The sequence below is a fragment of the Lithobates pipiens genome, unplaced genomic scaffold (assembly GCF_037356315.1).
Source record: "Lithobates pipiens isolate NorthernLeopardFrog02 unplaced genomic scaffold, aLitPip1_a1.2 Scaffold_1, whole genome shotgun sequence".
Taxonomy (NCBI): domain Eukaryota; kingdom Metazoa; phylum Chordata; class Amphibia; order Anura; family Ranidae; genus Lithobates; species Lithobates pipiens.
The window spans coordinates 10,090,567-10,106,557 of NW_027507685.1; the positions used below are offsets into that span (position 1 = coordinate 10,090,567).

Here is a 15,991-nt window from a genome sequence, read left to right on the forward strand (position 1 = left end):
TCTCAAAAAATAAAAAGCATTCTCTGATTGGAAGAAATGTCATTAGCACACCTAGGATTCCTGGAAAAGGTCCAAAGCTTTATTCCGTGGTCACATAATAAATATACAGCAACGTTTTGGAGCCATGCAGGACCCCTTCATCATTCAAGTGACATTTCTTCACTTTGATTATCCACGGTTTCCAGCCTATGATCATTACAGCACCCAGCATCACTCAACGGCCAGTTTTATTGAATGTGTGCGTGGAGAACATTGCGTTTGGCTCTGATTGGACAAGATACAGAGGTGGGGCTGTCATGATCTCCATCTCATCCAATCAGAGAACAAATGCCTTATGTCCATTTAGAAAAATACAAGGTGTTCTCTGAATGGCTGCAACGCCAAGCTGGCCACCCCCTTTGCAACAGAGCAGGCGCTCGGCATGGGACATAGAAGACAGTAAGGGCCACTGTAGTAGGGACAACTACTACAGTGATTCTCCTCTTCCACAGGGAACAACAAGGTATGAAATATGTATGCAACTATGCAAACCCCAAAAAATAAATACCTGTAATTCTGTAAATCCTCATGTTTTTTGCATTAAGATGAAAAAACTTCTGTCACTGACCGGCCCCCCAGTTTCACTCACCTGAGTCCTGTAATTCCCACGCTGGAGATGCGCTCTTCCCCTCTGCTCTTGATTGGATAGATTGAGAGCAGTGCAGCCATTGGCTCCTGCTGCTGTCAATCGAATCCAGTGACGTGGACACGGGGCTAAATCCTACATTCTGCATTTATGGACGCAATTGCTGGACTCGGGAGCACTCTCGCAAGGCATCCCCCAGGGAGAGCACTTCTTCTAGGGGTTTATACGATGTGGGGAGGAGCTCCCAGCGACGCCGGGGGACCCCAGAAGTTGAGGATCGGGGGCACTCTGTGCAAAACAAACAGCACAGTGGAGGTAAGTATGACATGTTTGTTATTAAAAAAAAACAAAGCTTTACAATCACTTTAATAATGTTATTTATATGTATTTAGATACAGTAAAACCTTGGATTGCGAGCATAATTGGTTCCAGAAACATGTTTGTAATCCAAAGCACTTGTATATCAAAGCAAATTTCCACACAAGAAATAATGGAAACTCCAATGATTCATTCCACAACCATTTTATTCATAGGGCCTTCAGTTTATAGTCCATATAAAGAGATTATAGCGATGTGACCAGGTTGTGTAACCATAAAATGTCCATCCACAAATGGAAGCCTCCACAAGGGGATTAGAAGCAAAATCCAGCAGTAGCTAATGTTGTACCTTTATTAAATGTAACCATATTCCTACACTTAGAGGCGCCTCTCTTCCCTTTTATACTCAGTTGTGACGTGACGTTACTTGTATATCAAGTCAAAATGTATTTTAAAATTGTTTGTGTTGCAAAACGCTCTCAAACAAAGTTACTCTGAAACCAAGGTTTTACTGTATTATAAAGCTGACTTAAAGTGGTTGTAAACCCTTACAAACCACTTTGACCTACATCTAAGCCTAGATTAAGGCTTACCTGTAGGTCCAAGAAATATCTCCTAAACCTATACGGTTTAGGAGATATTTACAAAAAGACAGGCACCGCAGGCGCACTGAGCAGGCCGCAGATTATGGCGATATGCCGCACGTGTCGGCTCCCGTGCGCATGCGCGGGAGTGACGTCATCGCAGCGAGACCCGGAAGTCAGTCCGGGATACATGGCAGCGGCGAAGATGAAGACGAAGGACCGCTTCGGGGGCTTTGTTCTCAGGTAAGTTATTCATAATGAGCTAGTATGCTATCCACTTCCGGGATAGCTCTCTGCAGAAAGGGGCGTAGATTACACCCCTTTCCGAAAGTCCCCCGCTGCCTGCTGGGAAACACACGGATCCCAGAGGCAGCGGGTCCATCCTTGTTGCACAGCGCAATTCGCGCATGTGCAGTAGGGAACCGGGAAATGAAGGCGAAAGGCTCCACTTCCTGATTCCCATACCCAAGATGGCGGCGGCAGCACCCGAGAGACGATCGAGAGATCGGCTTCGGGTGCCGACATCGCGGGCGCGCTGGACAGGTAAGTTTCACTATTTTAAAAGTCAGCAGCTGCAGTATTTGTAGCTGCTGGCTTTTAAAAAAAAAAAAAAAAAAAAGCGGAGTCCCGGCGGACTCCCGCTTTAAATATAATATTATGGTTGTGTTTTTTTTTTTTTGTATTATTAATAAGAACAAATGAAAACCTAGAAGGGGACGTGTTTTCTTCTTGTCTGCCAGTAGGGGTCAGTATTTCTTCTGCCTCCATGTTTGTGGTAGGAGAGGCAGGCGGATCATTGTACATCCGGGTGACGATGGAATCTTCCTGTTTCTCCATAATAAGGAATAAGTTGGTGTCCTTCAGCCGGGGTCTGGTGGATGTGAGTTGTGTTGGCGGTGTGCAGTGTGTGTTTTGTATATTGTGTGTGTATGGTAGGTGTACCGGTGTGAGTGCGACTTGTAGGTTATTATATAACGCCTCGCCCTGCGCTGTAATGTTAGTGGTGATGATGGGTGGGCGGGCACGCCCTCTAGTGACAGCGCACGTGTAATGTGTTTATTATTATTATCATGTTATGGATGGGATGTGATGGACGTGCTGTGTATAGAATGCACTGTGGGTGTCATCCCATCTACCCATCCTTCCAGCCATCCATCCCCCCCTCCATCCATCCCTCCATGCCATCCCCGGCAGTGCACTGGGTGCGGATCTTCTCCTTTCACATATGACCACTTCTCCATTAGAAATCCCCATATACCCGCCCATGCAGCATCCCTGTGATCAGTGCAATGACAGATCCTCAGACTAGCCTGTGTGTATTAGTCCTGAGCCCCCCCAGACATGATTTCTATAGCATCTGGCCAGGATTGTTGGGTTCAGATACTCTCGGGACCCATTCACACTAGGGCACAGGAACGCTGTGCGATTTGCATGCAGTTCTGCGTAGTGCGATTTCAGCCTATTGATTTTTCGGGCTTGGTTCGCACTGATGCAATGCTGGAAGCGCACAGGAATCTCTTCCATGTGGTTTGCGATTTGAGCATTAAGCTTTGTTTACATCTATGCATTTGGGTATCACAGTGAAAGCGCATGGGACTGCCTGTCATTGTGAGCCTGAGTTCACGCTATTGCGAACACAGATGTTGCATGTGACTTGCAACGCATTGCTGTGCAGATCACATGCAATGTCTATGCGATGCAAATTCGGCCATACGGTCAAGGCTGTCTTTAAGGCAGGGCAAAAGGGGCAGCTGCCCTGGGCCCTGTCATTGTTGTGTGCCCCAAAGCAGCTGCTTCATACTTGCCAACCTTTCCAGTTTAAATTCCCTTGTCCCTTGAAGTTTTAGTCCTGTGCTGTGTCCCAATATCTCAGTGTAAAATGCTGCTACTAATGCTGCTCAGCTCTGCCCTATTTTGTACAGATGACTCACCTACAGAACCTGTGTTTACATGTAAATAACCAACATTCATTTGTAAATCGCTGAGGCCGGCGGCATTGATATGTAAATAAAGGTGGCATTCATATATATCATGCCCCCCTGCAGTGAGGAGAGGATATGCTGTAACCTATAGCAGCAAGTGAGCAGCATTACTGTACAGTAATCTCTAGCAACCAATCAGCAAGCAGAAATCATGTGCTGTAACCTCTAGCAACTAATCAGTGAGCCTTAATGTGTACTGTAGCCTTTAGCAACCAGTCAGTAAATAATAATATGCTGTAACCTCTGGCAACCAATCACTGCCTGATCTGATACAGAAAACTGATTTTAAGTCTAGCTGCTATTTACTATATGTCTCAGAGAAGGTGGAGATCAAAATTGCATGGGGGAGGGGGGCCCCAAGAAAATTTTTGCCCTGGGTCCAATCAATATTAAAGACAGCCATGCATACGTTTATGCCCCGTACACACGGTCGGGTTTTCCGATGGACAGATATATTCGATGGGAGCCTTTTGTCGGAAATTCCAACCGTGCGTAGGCTCCATCGGACGTTTATCATCAGAATTTCCGACACACGCAATTTGAGATCTGGATCTCAAATTTTTCCCACCGCAAAATCCGTTGTCGGAAATTTCCGATCGTGTGTACACAATTCCGGCGCACACAGTTGCACGCACGCTCGGAATTTAAGCAGAAGAGCCGCACTGGCTTTTGGACTTCATTTTTATCGGCTCGTCGTACGTGTTGTATGTCACCACGTTCTTGATGTTCACAATTTCCAACCAACTTTGTGTGACTGTGTGTATGCAAGACGAGTTTTAGCCAACATCCGTCTGAAAAAATCCATGGATTTTGCTGTCGGAATGTGCGATCAATGTTCGATTGTGTGTATGGGGCATTGGTATGGCTGAACTCGCATTGCATTCACACTAAGAGTTAATAGCTTGCTTTGTCCAGTGGAGAGGAGAAACCGTCTTATGTAACTGAACCTCTGCTCCCCTGTCTGGAGGCGTTGCTTCATGATCTGCCAGTGGACTGTCGCACGACAGCCTCATCTCCAGAGCAGGATTACGGGTCCTGCTCCAGGCTTCATGATGTCATGGACACTAGAGCGTGGGGGTGTAGAAGCTATGGGGAAGACATAATGGGGCAAACCTACCCATCCATCCATGTTTTTATTTTGTTGGTAAGCCTTAAGAAAGGGTAGGTGATTCATGTAGCATTTACTTCCTGGAATCCATTTGCGTTTAGCTCAGGCATGCAGCCAGTAGGGTGTGCTTAGAAAAAAAAATGTCAATGAAGACTCCTGGGATGACATTATTTTGGCTTAAGCCACTGAACTGAAGAGGTTAAAAGGAGCAAATATAATATACCCTCCTTTTCTATTTACTAAGCTGGTCATACATGGTTTGAAAATCTACTGGCTCTGCAGGGACTTGTCAAATTTCAATCCATTAGTATGACCATTGTGGTTGATGAGCAGTCTACTAATCTGCTTCTCTTAAACCACCCTTGATCTGTGCCACTTGCTATTGCCTGCAGCGGTGCTGATCAGTGTATTTTGACAGCAGGGAAATCTCCCAGCTGTCAAAATACAAAAACATAATGGGGAAGATTCCTCCATCTACTTCAGTTCATGGATGGGGAATCGGGTCACCACAATGCACGCTTTCACGCATGTGCATTTTTGAGAGCCCATTAATTTCCCTGAGTACTTGGCAGGCGTGACTTTTAAAATTCCATTACACCAAACTGCATAATGATGTGGTGGTAGCTGGAAACGTGTGTGCATTTGCTGGATGCGTTTGGGGTGTCTTTAACAATTAATGGCACATGGTCGCGTCTGAAGAGGGCGGCATGTTCCCATGTGTGGTGGAACATTAGCTTGTTAATGTGCGTTTCCCACACCACAATTGGTGTGAAGGGGCTGTGGTTCCAGGGGTACAGTAATAGAGTGTAAGACGACTTAACTTATATTTTGCTTCAGCAGCCCCCCACCATCCCTGTAGCTTTTCTCCCAGGCTCTGTGGCTGGTGGTTGCATTCTTACCTCTCACATATAATTCATGATTAATAGGCCAGCATTGTATGTGATGATGTAGAGGGAATGTCCGCAGAGCATCTGGAGGATCAGGGAGAAGAGAGCGCTGCTGGAGCAAGGAATGTAGTAAGTAAACGCTAATGTAGTAGTAAACTGGCCCTTTGTTTAAGCAGTTTGGAGACCCGTGCCCTAGAGTTAACAATCTTTACAGTGAAAGATGGGAGCACTGCAAGGAGTTTTTCCATCCCAGAGATTGGTTTTAAATCTCTATTTACCTAAGCTTAATTGTTTTCTGATGTCTTTCTGGTGTTTTGTTGTTTTAGCTTTTTTGTGTGCTTTTTCCATGTGCCTTACATGAGCTCCTTTGGGGCAGGATTGCACATTTGTGGCCCTATACATTTGAATTATGGAAGTGCCTGAAAACCAAATGTCTTGTGTTGTCTCACATTTTTTAGGGCGCACCGTTTGAAGTATGTGGGGCCACAAAGGCCCAAATCTGCCTGAAAAGAAGGTCTAGCAACAGGCACCTGAGCAACCAGGTGGGAACAGTCACCTTTTAAAGAGGAAGTAAAGGCAAAAAAACAAAACAAAACACACCCTGTAAGGCAAAGGCATAATGAGCTAGTATGCATAGCATACTAGCTCATTATGAATAACTTACCTGAGAACGAAGCCCCCGAAGCGGTCCTCCGTCTTCCTCTTCGCTGCTGCCATGTATCCCAGAGCGACTTCCGGGTCTCGCGGCTCCGGCGCTATGATTCGCCGGAGCCGCGATGACATCACTCCCGCGCGTGCGCACGGGAGCCGACACTCGTGGCATATCGCCGCGATCTGCGGCCTGCCCAGTGCGCCTGCGCGCCGCTGTCTGCGGTGGCTGTCTTCGGGTAAATATCTCCTAAACCATATAGGTTTAGGAGATATTTCTTGGACCTACAGGTAAGCCTTAATCTAGGTTTACCTGTAGGTCAAAGTGGTTTGTAAGGGTTTAACTATAAAGGTTATTCATGTTCGAGTCATAAAATGCTGAGGTGTGAAAGGGGCCTAAGGGTCACTCTCTTTTTGCAGTATCCAAAAACGTATAAGGCCTCCATTAGACAAGCCCTGCACCCAGCCCCTGGCAGTTGAATCCACCTAAACGAGGGGCTCATTTACAGACTACGGGTGTCACTGCTCATCTGAATCATCACCAATCACTCGAGTCTTCCCATACAAGGGAATATACAATTTGTTTGTTGCATAAACTTTACTTGCATTGCTTTCTTTGGAAACATTGTAATCTTTAAGCCCATGTATCATTCTGGGAGTGAAGTAATTGTTCTTTGCCCACATTTCTGAATGTTGCCTTGGAACAGTGCAGATCACTTTGGAATGAAGAGTCCAAACTCGTGCCAGATGATTCTATATGTCTAGGTCAGCGGTTTCTAAAGGTTTCATTCCAAGGGCCACATCGTACATTTTACACATACTAGCGGGCCAAAAAAAAAAAATCAATTATAAATAAAACTGTGGCAGCAGAATAAAAAAAAAAATGGCAGGATGCTGGAAGCAGGGCTGGATGGTGCACCTTTATCCTACTCCTGCAGCTAACTTCTGTAACCACATGTAACTGGTTAAACTCCCAGTGCGCATAATGCCCTGTACACACGTCGGTCGGACATTCCGACTACAAAATCCATTGGATTTTATCACACGGATTTTGGCCCAAACTTGTCTAGCATACACATGGGTGCACAAAGTTGTCGGAAAATCTGATCATTCAGAACGAGGTGACGTAGAACGCATACAACGGGACTATAAAGAGAGCAGTAGCCAATAGCTTTTGTCTCGTAATTTATTCTGAGCATGCGTGCCACTTTGTCCGTCGGAATTGTCTACACACGATCGAAATTTAAACAATTGGATTTTGTTGTCGTAAAATTTTAGATCCTGCTCTCACACTTTGTGTGTCGGAAATTCCAATGGAAAAAGTCAGATGGAGCCCACACATGATCGGATTTTCAGATAACAAGATCCGATCGCACAATTTCAGTTGGAATTTCTGGCCGTGTTTACAGGGCATCAAGGCCTTACATCTGTGTCCCCATCAGAGTCTTCCCTGCACCTTTGTGTCCCCATCACTCATCAGTGATTTCTTGCAAATTGGCGTCCCTATCGTAGCTCCCCCACACATTTGTGTCCCCTTAAAGGATCCCTGCAAACTGGTGTCTCAATCATAGCCCCCTGGACATTTGTGTGCCCATCAGAACCCCCCCCCCCTTCCAGACGCACCCACACAACTGGGTCCCCTTTGGTGCTATAAAACCCCTCTCCCCCACAACTTTTCCCCTTCAGTGCCATCAAACCTCTCAGACTGTGTCCCCTTCAGAGCCATCACTCCCAACACAACCGTGTCCCCTTCAGTGCCATCAACACTGCCCCTCCCAACCACCGCTGCCTAGAGTGCAAACCTTCTGCACCTCCCCATGTCCGCTCCTGCCCTGCACAGGCACGCCGTATGCAAAATTACAGTGCTAAGGTACACTGATGTAAATAGCAGGTTGGGAGCCGGGAGGTGCAGCCGGCATGCACTAAAATACCACACTGTTTGAGGTCAGGCGACGGGAGTGGTTGCCGGACCTGTGCTGCATTCTACCGGGGGTGAGTATGCAACCACAGTTTTCCCAACCTCAAAGAGAGACCTCCCTGTAGCGACTCCAATTGAATCTAGCTGCAAGCCGGATGTTGCCTGCGGGGCTGTACTTTGGAGACCCCTGGTCTAGGTTCACACTATCTTGGGTCCTGCCTTCTGCGTTTGTGTGGGCACAGCAGCCCATTAATTTGAATGGGCTGCTGTATCTGCGGAAAACATGGAAAAAGTCCCTGACCCTTTTTTTTTTAATCGCAGCTGCAAAAGACAGCATGGTGCTTTGGCACCATGTAGCTTCAATCTCTCAAAAATGCATTGCATATTCTTTGGTTTACAAACTTTTTATTGAAATAAAAAATTTAAAATAATAGACGAGAACAAACAAATGCCACCAAGATCACAGAGATGCAAAACAGTACAGTAAGATTGTAATGAGGTGAGCTATATAAACTGAGTTGTTCAATGGAACTGTCAAAGAAACTGGATCACTAAATAAGGGTTGTCCAAAAGGCAAACGGATCAAAAATGAAAGAGGCACGCTATAATATATGAATGGACAAAAGATGTGCATCGTATAAAGCAGGGGTAGGGAACCTATGGCTCTTGAGCCGGATGTGGCTCTTTTGATGGCTGCATCTGGCTCTCACCTCTCAATCCGATTGCGTGGTGTGCCGATCCGTGGATTGAGCCCATAGGAAAGGCTGCAGCTTCGGCCTAGCTCCGGAGCTGCGGCCATCTTGGTACACCCAGCGGCAGCCTAGGTGAGCGGCACGCTGACGTCATCATCACCCGCCTCAACTGCTCGTGGATCTGCCTGCCTGTGTAGTGGTAAGCAAGCAGACAATCGTAGGGGAGATGTGGCTATCACAGTGGGGAAGATGACGTGGATATTACAGTTATAATTGAAATTAGTCGATTAATCGTTTTAAAAAATAAATAAATAGTTTTAAACATATTGTATGGCTCTCGCGGAATTACATTTTAAAATATGTGGCGTTCATGGCTCTCTCAGCCAAAAAGGTTCCCTACCCCTGGTATAAAGACTTTATTGCATTGCAAAAGAAAACAACATTGAAAACCAAAAAGAAAATTCTGCAAGAGGACAAAAAAACAAAACAAATCTTATAGCCATGCATAAGGACCAACTGTCACGAGAGAAAATCACATTGTATCTTCTGATGTGTGGGGGTGCAGTTTGGAATTAATGGCACCACCGTGGGCCTTCAAAAGATCAGAAGGTTGTTGCCTGCGGGTCTAGGAATGCGTGTGATTTGCACTCGCCCCCCAACTTGCATGTATGTAAACCAAGGCTAACACCATTGTATTCCTAGGAAGTACTCTGATGTCCGAGCAGAAAAGGGGTAATCCTTTAGCCAGGAGGTCAGAGATAAAAGGTTCTAGTCTACAGCAGAGTTTGATGCCGATGGAAATGTTATTTATATCAGTTCTAAATTACAAAATGAACTGCTTTTCTATGATCTTCATGTCACATCAGTTTCTTTTACGAACATCCAAAAATATGCATATATTGTTGTAATGATATACTACTTTATGCGCATGCATTCGTCCCAGCAGTGTACACTGTAAAGACGTTTGCGTGGAGGACAGTAAGAAGCTTTGTAGAAAAAAAATCCTGTGTGCAGATTTTGTAATGTTTGCTTTATGGACTCATTTATTCTGTGTGCGATGACCTGTGCTTTTCTGTACTTGATAAATCAGGTCACCACTAGGGCACGTAGAACATTCTGCAAGTCATTGCATGGCACTACATATTACTTGCCAGACATGAATGAAGTGTTACTATGTTACACTTCAAATAAAGTTGTTTTTTTTTTTTTTTTTTTTTTTTCAATCAATGTGATTGGCTTTAGGCCTCATGTACACTTCTGCTGATAAACGGTCATTTAGGAGCAGTTGGGCGTATTTTTTTTTTTCCACCTGCCCCTGAACGTTCCTCTGTGTTATCTTATCAGTACGGCTCCTTTCACACTGGGGCGGTGCGGGCGTCGGCGGTAAAGCTCTGCTATTTTTAGCGGGGCTTTACCGTCGTTTTAGCGGCGGCCGTTAGCGGGGTGTTTTAACCCCTGCTAGCGGCTGAAAAAGGGTTAAAACCGCCTGCAAAGGGCCGCTGCAGCGGCGCTTTGCCAGCGGTATAGCCGTGCTGTCCCATTGATTTCAAACGGTAGGAGCGGTGAATACACCACTCCTTTCATCGCTCCAAAGATGCGGCTAGCAGGACTTTTTTCACCATCCTGCTAGCGCACCGCTCCAGTGTGAAAGCCCCTCGGGCTTTCACACTGGAGTGAAAGGGGCCGGTTTTTTCAGGCGCTACACAGGAGTATTTTTAGCGCTGTAGCGCCTGAAAACCGCCCCAGTGTGAAAGGGGCCTTCATGTACACAGGGTGGTTTAGAAGCATTTTTTTTTCTTTTTTGGAATGCCAAACAATGCCTTCAGGATGGATGTTCAGAGGCATTTGAAATGCCAAACGCCTGTAACAACTTGTAAATGTGGTAACTCACGTTTTTGGCTATATAAAAAAAACAAAAAGCTGCAAAACGAACGTTATAAATGTTGGTTACTATCTGTCAAGTTAAATCGTTCAGGAGAGGTTGTAAAAACGTCCCGTGTACATGAAGCCTTAAACACGCATCACGCTGCTCCCTAACAAACAAATACTGCATTAGCCTGCTTGATAAAATGCTGCTTTTTACTGTGCAGCTCAGTGTAGATCTAGCCTAGAATAAAAAAAAAAAAATAGAGCTGATAAAGTAGTGTATTGCCACGGAACGTGTGGCGCAATCCCACTCCCATCCTCTCATGTACTGGTAACACTCTGCAAAGGGTTAAACGCTAGCTTTTGCCTAGAGTACCCAAAAAACACTTTGACTTACCTCATCCAGCCAGCCAGCAAGGTAGATCCTTGGTATCCTGCATCGTTTATGATGATGTTAGAGCTGTGACCACCAGCTGGAGCGCCAAAGAGAAGCGAGGCTTTCGGTAGCCAGCCAGCAAAGAGAAACCTGTGGGAGCACCGTGTTAGGTAAGTACAAGTGTCTTTCACATGCACCCTCGACATAAAAGAACCATTTAACTGTTTTAATGTATGGGGAGCCCAACTGCAAGGTTACTGTAGATTTTCATTTACCAGGGCAGTGGGCGGCACAGCCCGGCACAGCGACCTACCCCTATGTCGTAGAGTACTTCTTGGTTTGGTGGCGCACAACCCCTTCTGATCCGTCCTATGATTGAACGCCACACAAGTTTGTCAGCCACAGTTCAGCACAAAGTTCTGTGTTGACAAACACACAGAACTCTGTGCACAGACGTCAAGCTGTCTTTCTTCTTCCTGGATCAACTCTGATTTCATGGAGAAAAAGCAGACAGTTCTGTTTAGTAAAAGCAGCATACGTTACACTTGTTAGGCACACAGGTGATTCTTGATTGCCCTTTGATGTTAACCCCTCCCTAGACAGTGGCATTAATACAATATCATCAGTGATCACTATATTTGTGGTCACTAGCAACATCAATGTCAGTCAGTTAGTGTCCCTCCCAGCCAGTCTCAGCTAGCACTAGATTGTCCGCCACACTATTTTACAAGTCGCTGATCGTCGCCATTATAAAGTGTCCCCAAAAACGCAGTTTGTGTTTTACCAAAGACATGTAGCAGAATACATTGTGGCCTAAATTTGTGAAGAAATGTGTTTTTATTGAATATTTTTTATTGAATATTTAACATAAGGTAGACATGGTCGGACATTCCGACGGAAAATGTCCGATCGGACCGTGTTAACGGATAATCCGACCATGTGTGGGCTCCATCGGACTGTTTCCGTCGGAATATCCGACCGACAAAGTTTCAGAGCTGGGCTGTAAAATTTTCCGACAACATGATCCGACCGGATGTTGTCCGATCATTTGTAGAGAATTCCGATCGGACAAAGTGCCACGCATGCTCAGATCAAATTACGAGACCAAAGCTATTGGCTACTAGCCTGAACGTAGTCCCGTCATAACGAAATAACGTCATCACGTTCTAAACGATCGGATTTTCCGACAACTTTGTCCAACCGTGTGTATGCAACACAAGTTTCGGACAAAATCCGTCAGACAAAATCCGATGGATTTGGTTGTCGGAATGTCCGACCATGTGTACAAGGGCTAAGGGGTAGATCTCAAATGAGGGGAAGCTCTGCCTTCCTGTTCTTTCCTTGCATGTCCCCCTCGGATCTACAGCGACTTTACTTCTAAGTGCACTTGCAGTGCAAAATGTAGTAAATAACCCTCAATATGTTTTTTGTTTTGTTTTTTCAAAATCGTTGGTCTTTTTTTGTTTTTATAGCCAAAAAAAAAACATTGGCTCAAATACCACCAAAAGAAAGCTCTATTTGTGTGAAAAAATTGTATAAATTAAATTTGCATACAGTGTTGCATGACCGCGCAATTGCCTTTTTACGTAGCACAGTGCTGAACAGCAAAAATTTTTCTCATGAGGGGGATAAAACCTTCAAGTCGTTAATTACATTTCCATTCATTGAGCTACGTGACTTCTTCTAATATTTCTACTCTGCACATTGTTATTATATTCACCAGTTGGAAAGTGCCGTGAGCGGAGAGCACTGCCTCTGTTGATGGACCTGCTGATGATCTGTTTGGCGGGGGGAACATGTGAGACACAAACGAAGGCGGATGTTGTTTATTTTGTGAGGTTTGTTCATCACATGGTAAATCATTTGCGACTGGTTTAGACTGTCATGCAGGAGTCTTTAGTTGAACTCTAAATACTTTTTCTAACGTGTCATCCCTCCGACCATGCAGGTAAGGCCTTGTTCACTTGAGGGCAGTGCTGGGACAAGGTCATCCAGCACCCAGGGCAAAGATACCAATCTGCCCCACCCCTTCCCTTAGGGTTAGGGTCAGGCCTCCCCCCAGCCCTGCAATAAACCATTGCTCCCTCCTGCCCACCTTTTGTCCCGGCCCTGCTCAGGGGATATTATAGCACAGTGATTCTCAACCAGGGTTCCGTGGAACCCTAAAGCCCCGTACACACGAGCAGACTTTTCAACATCCAAAGTCCGACGGATTGATTCCGGCAGACTATTCGATCGTGTGTGGGCTGCAACGGACTTTTGATTCGCAAAAGTCTGACAGACTTTAGAAAATGGAACATGCTTCAAATTTTTCCGGCGGAACTCCGCCGGACCCAGTTCCTACTGAAAAATTCGCTCGTGTGTATGCTATTCCGACGGACTAAAACCGACGCTAGGGCAGCTATTGGCTACTGGCTATGAACTTCCTTATTCGAGTCCAGTCGTACGTCATCACGTGCGAATCCGTCGGAGTTTGGTGTGATTGTGTGTGGCCAAGTCCGCTCATTCGGAAACTCTGTCAGAACTCTGTCAGAACTCTGTCAGAACTCTGTCAGAACTCTGTCAGAACTCTGTCAGAACTCTGTCAGAACTCTGTCAGAACTCTGTCAGAACTCTGTCAGAACTCTGTCAGAACTCTGTCAGAACTCTGTCAGAACTCTGTCAGAACTCTGTCAGAACTCTGTCAGAACTCTGTCAGAACTCTGTCAGAACTCTGTCAGAACTCCTTCGGAAGTCTGTCGGACATAAGTCCGCTCGTGTGCACGGGGCTTTAGGTTCCTCCAGAGGTTGCTAGGGGTTCCTTCAGCATCGGGCAATTTCTGCCTCTCAAATAAGTTCCCATTGGCACCATTGATCTTTTTAGCTATCTGTAGGGAGGTAATTATTCCCAATGATGACAAGTCTAAGGGCCATTCTTCCCACTGACCATCACACTAATGTATCATGAGTTGTAGATTTCTAATTTTTAGTAGGGGTTCCCAGAGACTGGAGAACTATTTCAAGGGTTCCTCTGTATTGAAAAGGTTGAGAAAGGCTGTTATAGCATATCCATGTTCGGGGGCTGTGTTGGCCTACATAGGGATGCAAAGATGCTCCAGGCAGTCCCATTCATGTCCGTTGGGACTCAGTTGCTGTACAGACACAGTTGTTGTTTACAATTTGACAGCCATGCGGGTGCACAGCTTCAAATATACAGGGGGAGATTTACTAAATGGGACGTCATGCACAGGGATGCACTTAACACCTGTACATCTCCATATGGGCAAACCCTGTCCTCACACAGGCCGAAGCTATAATACGCTCTTGTGAATAAAGCTATGACAGCTCAGCCTGCTGGTATTTTAAAAATATGAGTGACATGTAGTCTTCAGTATTTAAAAGACCATAGGCTAAAGAGGTATTGGGTGAGGCTGTAGATCAGAATTCAAATGTTACATTTAACAGGCTGTTTTTTCTGAAAATACCGAAGGGCCATGGACTGCAGCCAAGTTGGCATGCAGAAAGGGTTCATTGTATCCAGTGAAGGATGGTTGCAGTATGGACAGGGTCTTTGCTAATCAGATTTCAGCAGTTTGCTAGCAGCTCATAGTATGTTCATTTCCAAAAGTCTCTGATTTCTTGCACATAAGAAGTAAAATTCCTCCCAGCATACACGCTCTGTACTATTCCTGCCTGCAGTATCCATGTCACCACTGACAGCTGATATCACAGGTCCTTCCTCCTTAACTCCATTGGTGAAGGACAATCCTTACTGCTGGACTGAATGGTTGTCATGCAATAGTTCTCTGAGCCCAGGCTGTGTATAGATGCATCCCAGAGAGGGGATACATGGATTGACTGACACTGGTTACCATTCAGCCTGGAAGAAGAAAGCCATCAAGTGGAGGAAAAGAAGTATTGCAGAGGACAGCTCTAGAATGGAGGTGAGTATTACAGCAAAAGGCAATTTATCTCTGTGACAGAGGCTGTGGGAGGGGACAGAATGCGAGCCTCTTGCCTTGTGATTATGGGCCCTGACATTTGGGAGAACGGTGCTCTTTGTGAGCTGTATGCCTGGGGACCCCTGAGGTGGTGTTACTTGTCCCCCGCCCATCGCCGCTAGTAACAATCATAGATCGTTCTTATTGCTCAGAATCGCCGGCTCTAAAAAAAAAACGATATTTGGATGATGCCTGTAGCTGCAGGCATCATTCAGATATCTCCACTGAAAGCCAAGGATGCCATATGACGACCTGCGGTATGGAAGTGGTTAAACATCCATAAAGACAGGTAAATGTGTGTAGAATAAATGGAAACCTGTTTTTATTTTTGTAGAAGTACATTAATGCTATATTGGTACATAGGAGCGCTGGAATTAAAAAAAAAAAAAAAGAAAGAAAGATGAACTTATCCTTTAAGTATTCCTCTTCTGCGTAGCTGTGGGCGTGATGATGAGATAGTCATAACACATGAGTGTCACACGCCCAGCTGCTCTGAATTTAATGAATGTTGTTGAGTGTGGGATGACGGGAGGGAGGCTGAATAGATCTTTCACACCTGTAGGAATGTCTCTGTGCACCTTGTTTCTTTCTATACAAATAAAGTACATGGATCACACGTAGTGTGCTGGAAAGCCCCGTGATTTCCCCGTGGATATCTTCTGTAAGTACAAGGCGGGCTGTGCAACGACTTCTCCTAGGATTGCCCGTCTCTCTGCCCATACACCTGTCACTGGGACCTGGCATGGTGAGTGATCTGCTGGCTGTGCAGTCCATGGAGCACAGTACTTCATGATTACCGTATTTATCGGCGTATAACACGCACTTTTTTCCCCCTAAAATCAGGGGAAAATCGGGGGTGCGTGTTATACGCCGATCCCCCGCCCTTCCTAAACTTTTTTGCCGCTCTCTGTGGCTTTCAGGTATTTTCGGGCATTCTCGGGTATATTCTGTCGTTCTCTGCTATTTTCGGCCACATTCGGCCGTTCTCGGCGGCGAGTGCGGCTGAA

General features: G+C 45.6%; 1 protein-coding gene across 2 annotated transcripts in view; it reads left to right on the top strand.

Annotated features, from left to right (window-relative positions):
- Positions 1-2,284: 2,284 nt before the first annotated feature.
- The window catches only part of XIAP (X-linked inhibitor of apoptosis), a 58,661-nt gene continuing 44,954 nt past the window's right edge, over positions 2,285-15,991 (top strand). For both annotated transcript variants that reach the window (XM_077478512.1, XM_077478582.1), the window contains exon 1: positions 2,285-2,407. The gene's annotated coding sequence lies outside the window, so the exon portion shown is untranslated. The remainder of the gene's footprint in view (positions 2,408-15,991) is intronic.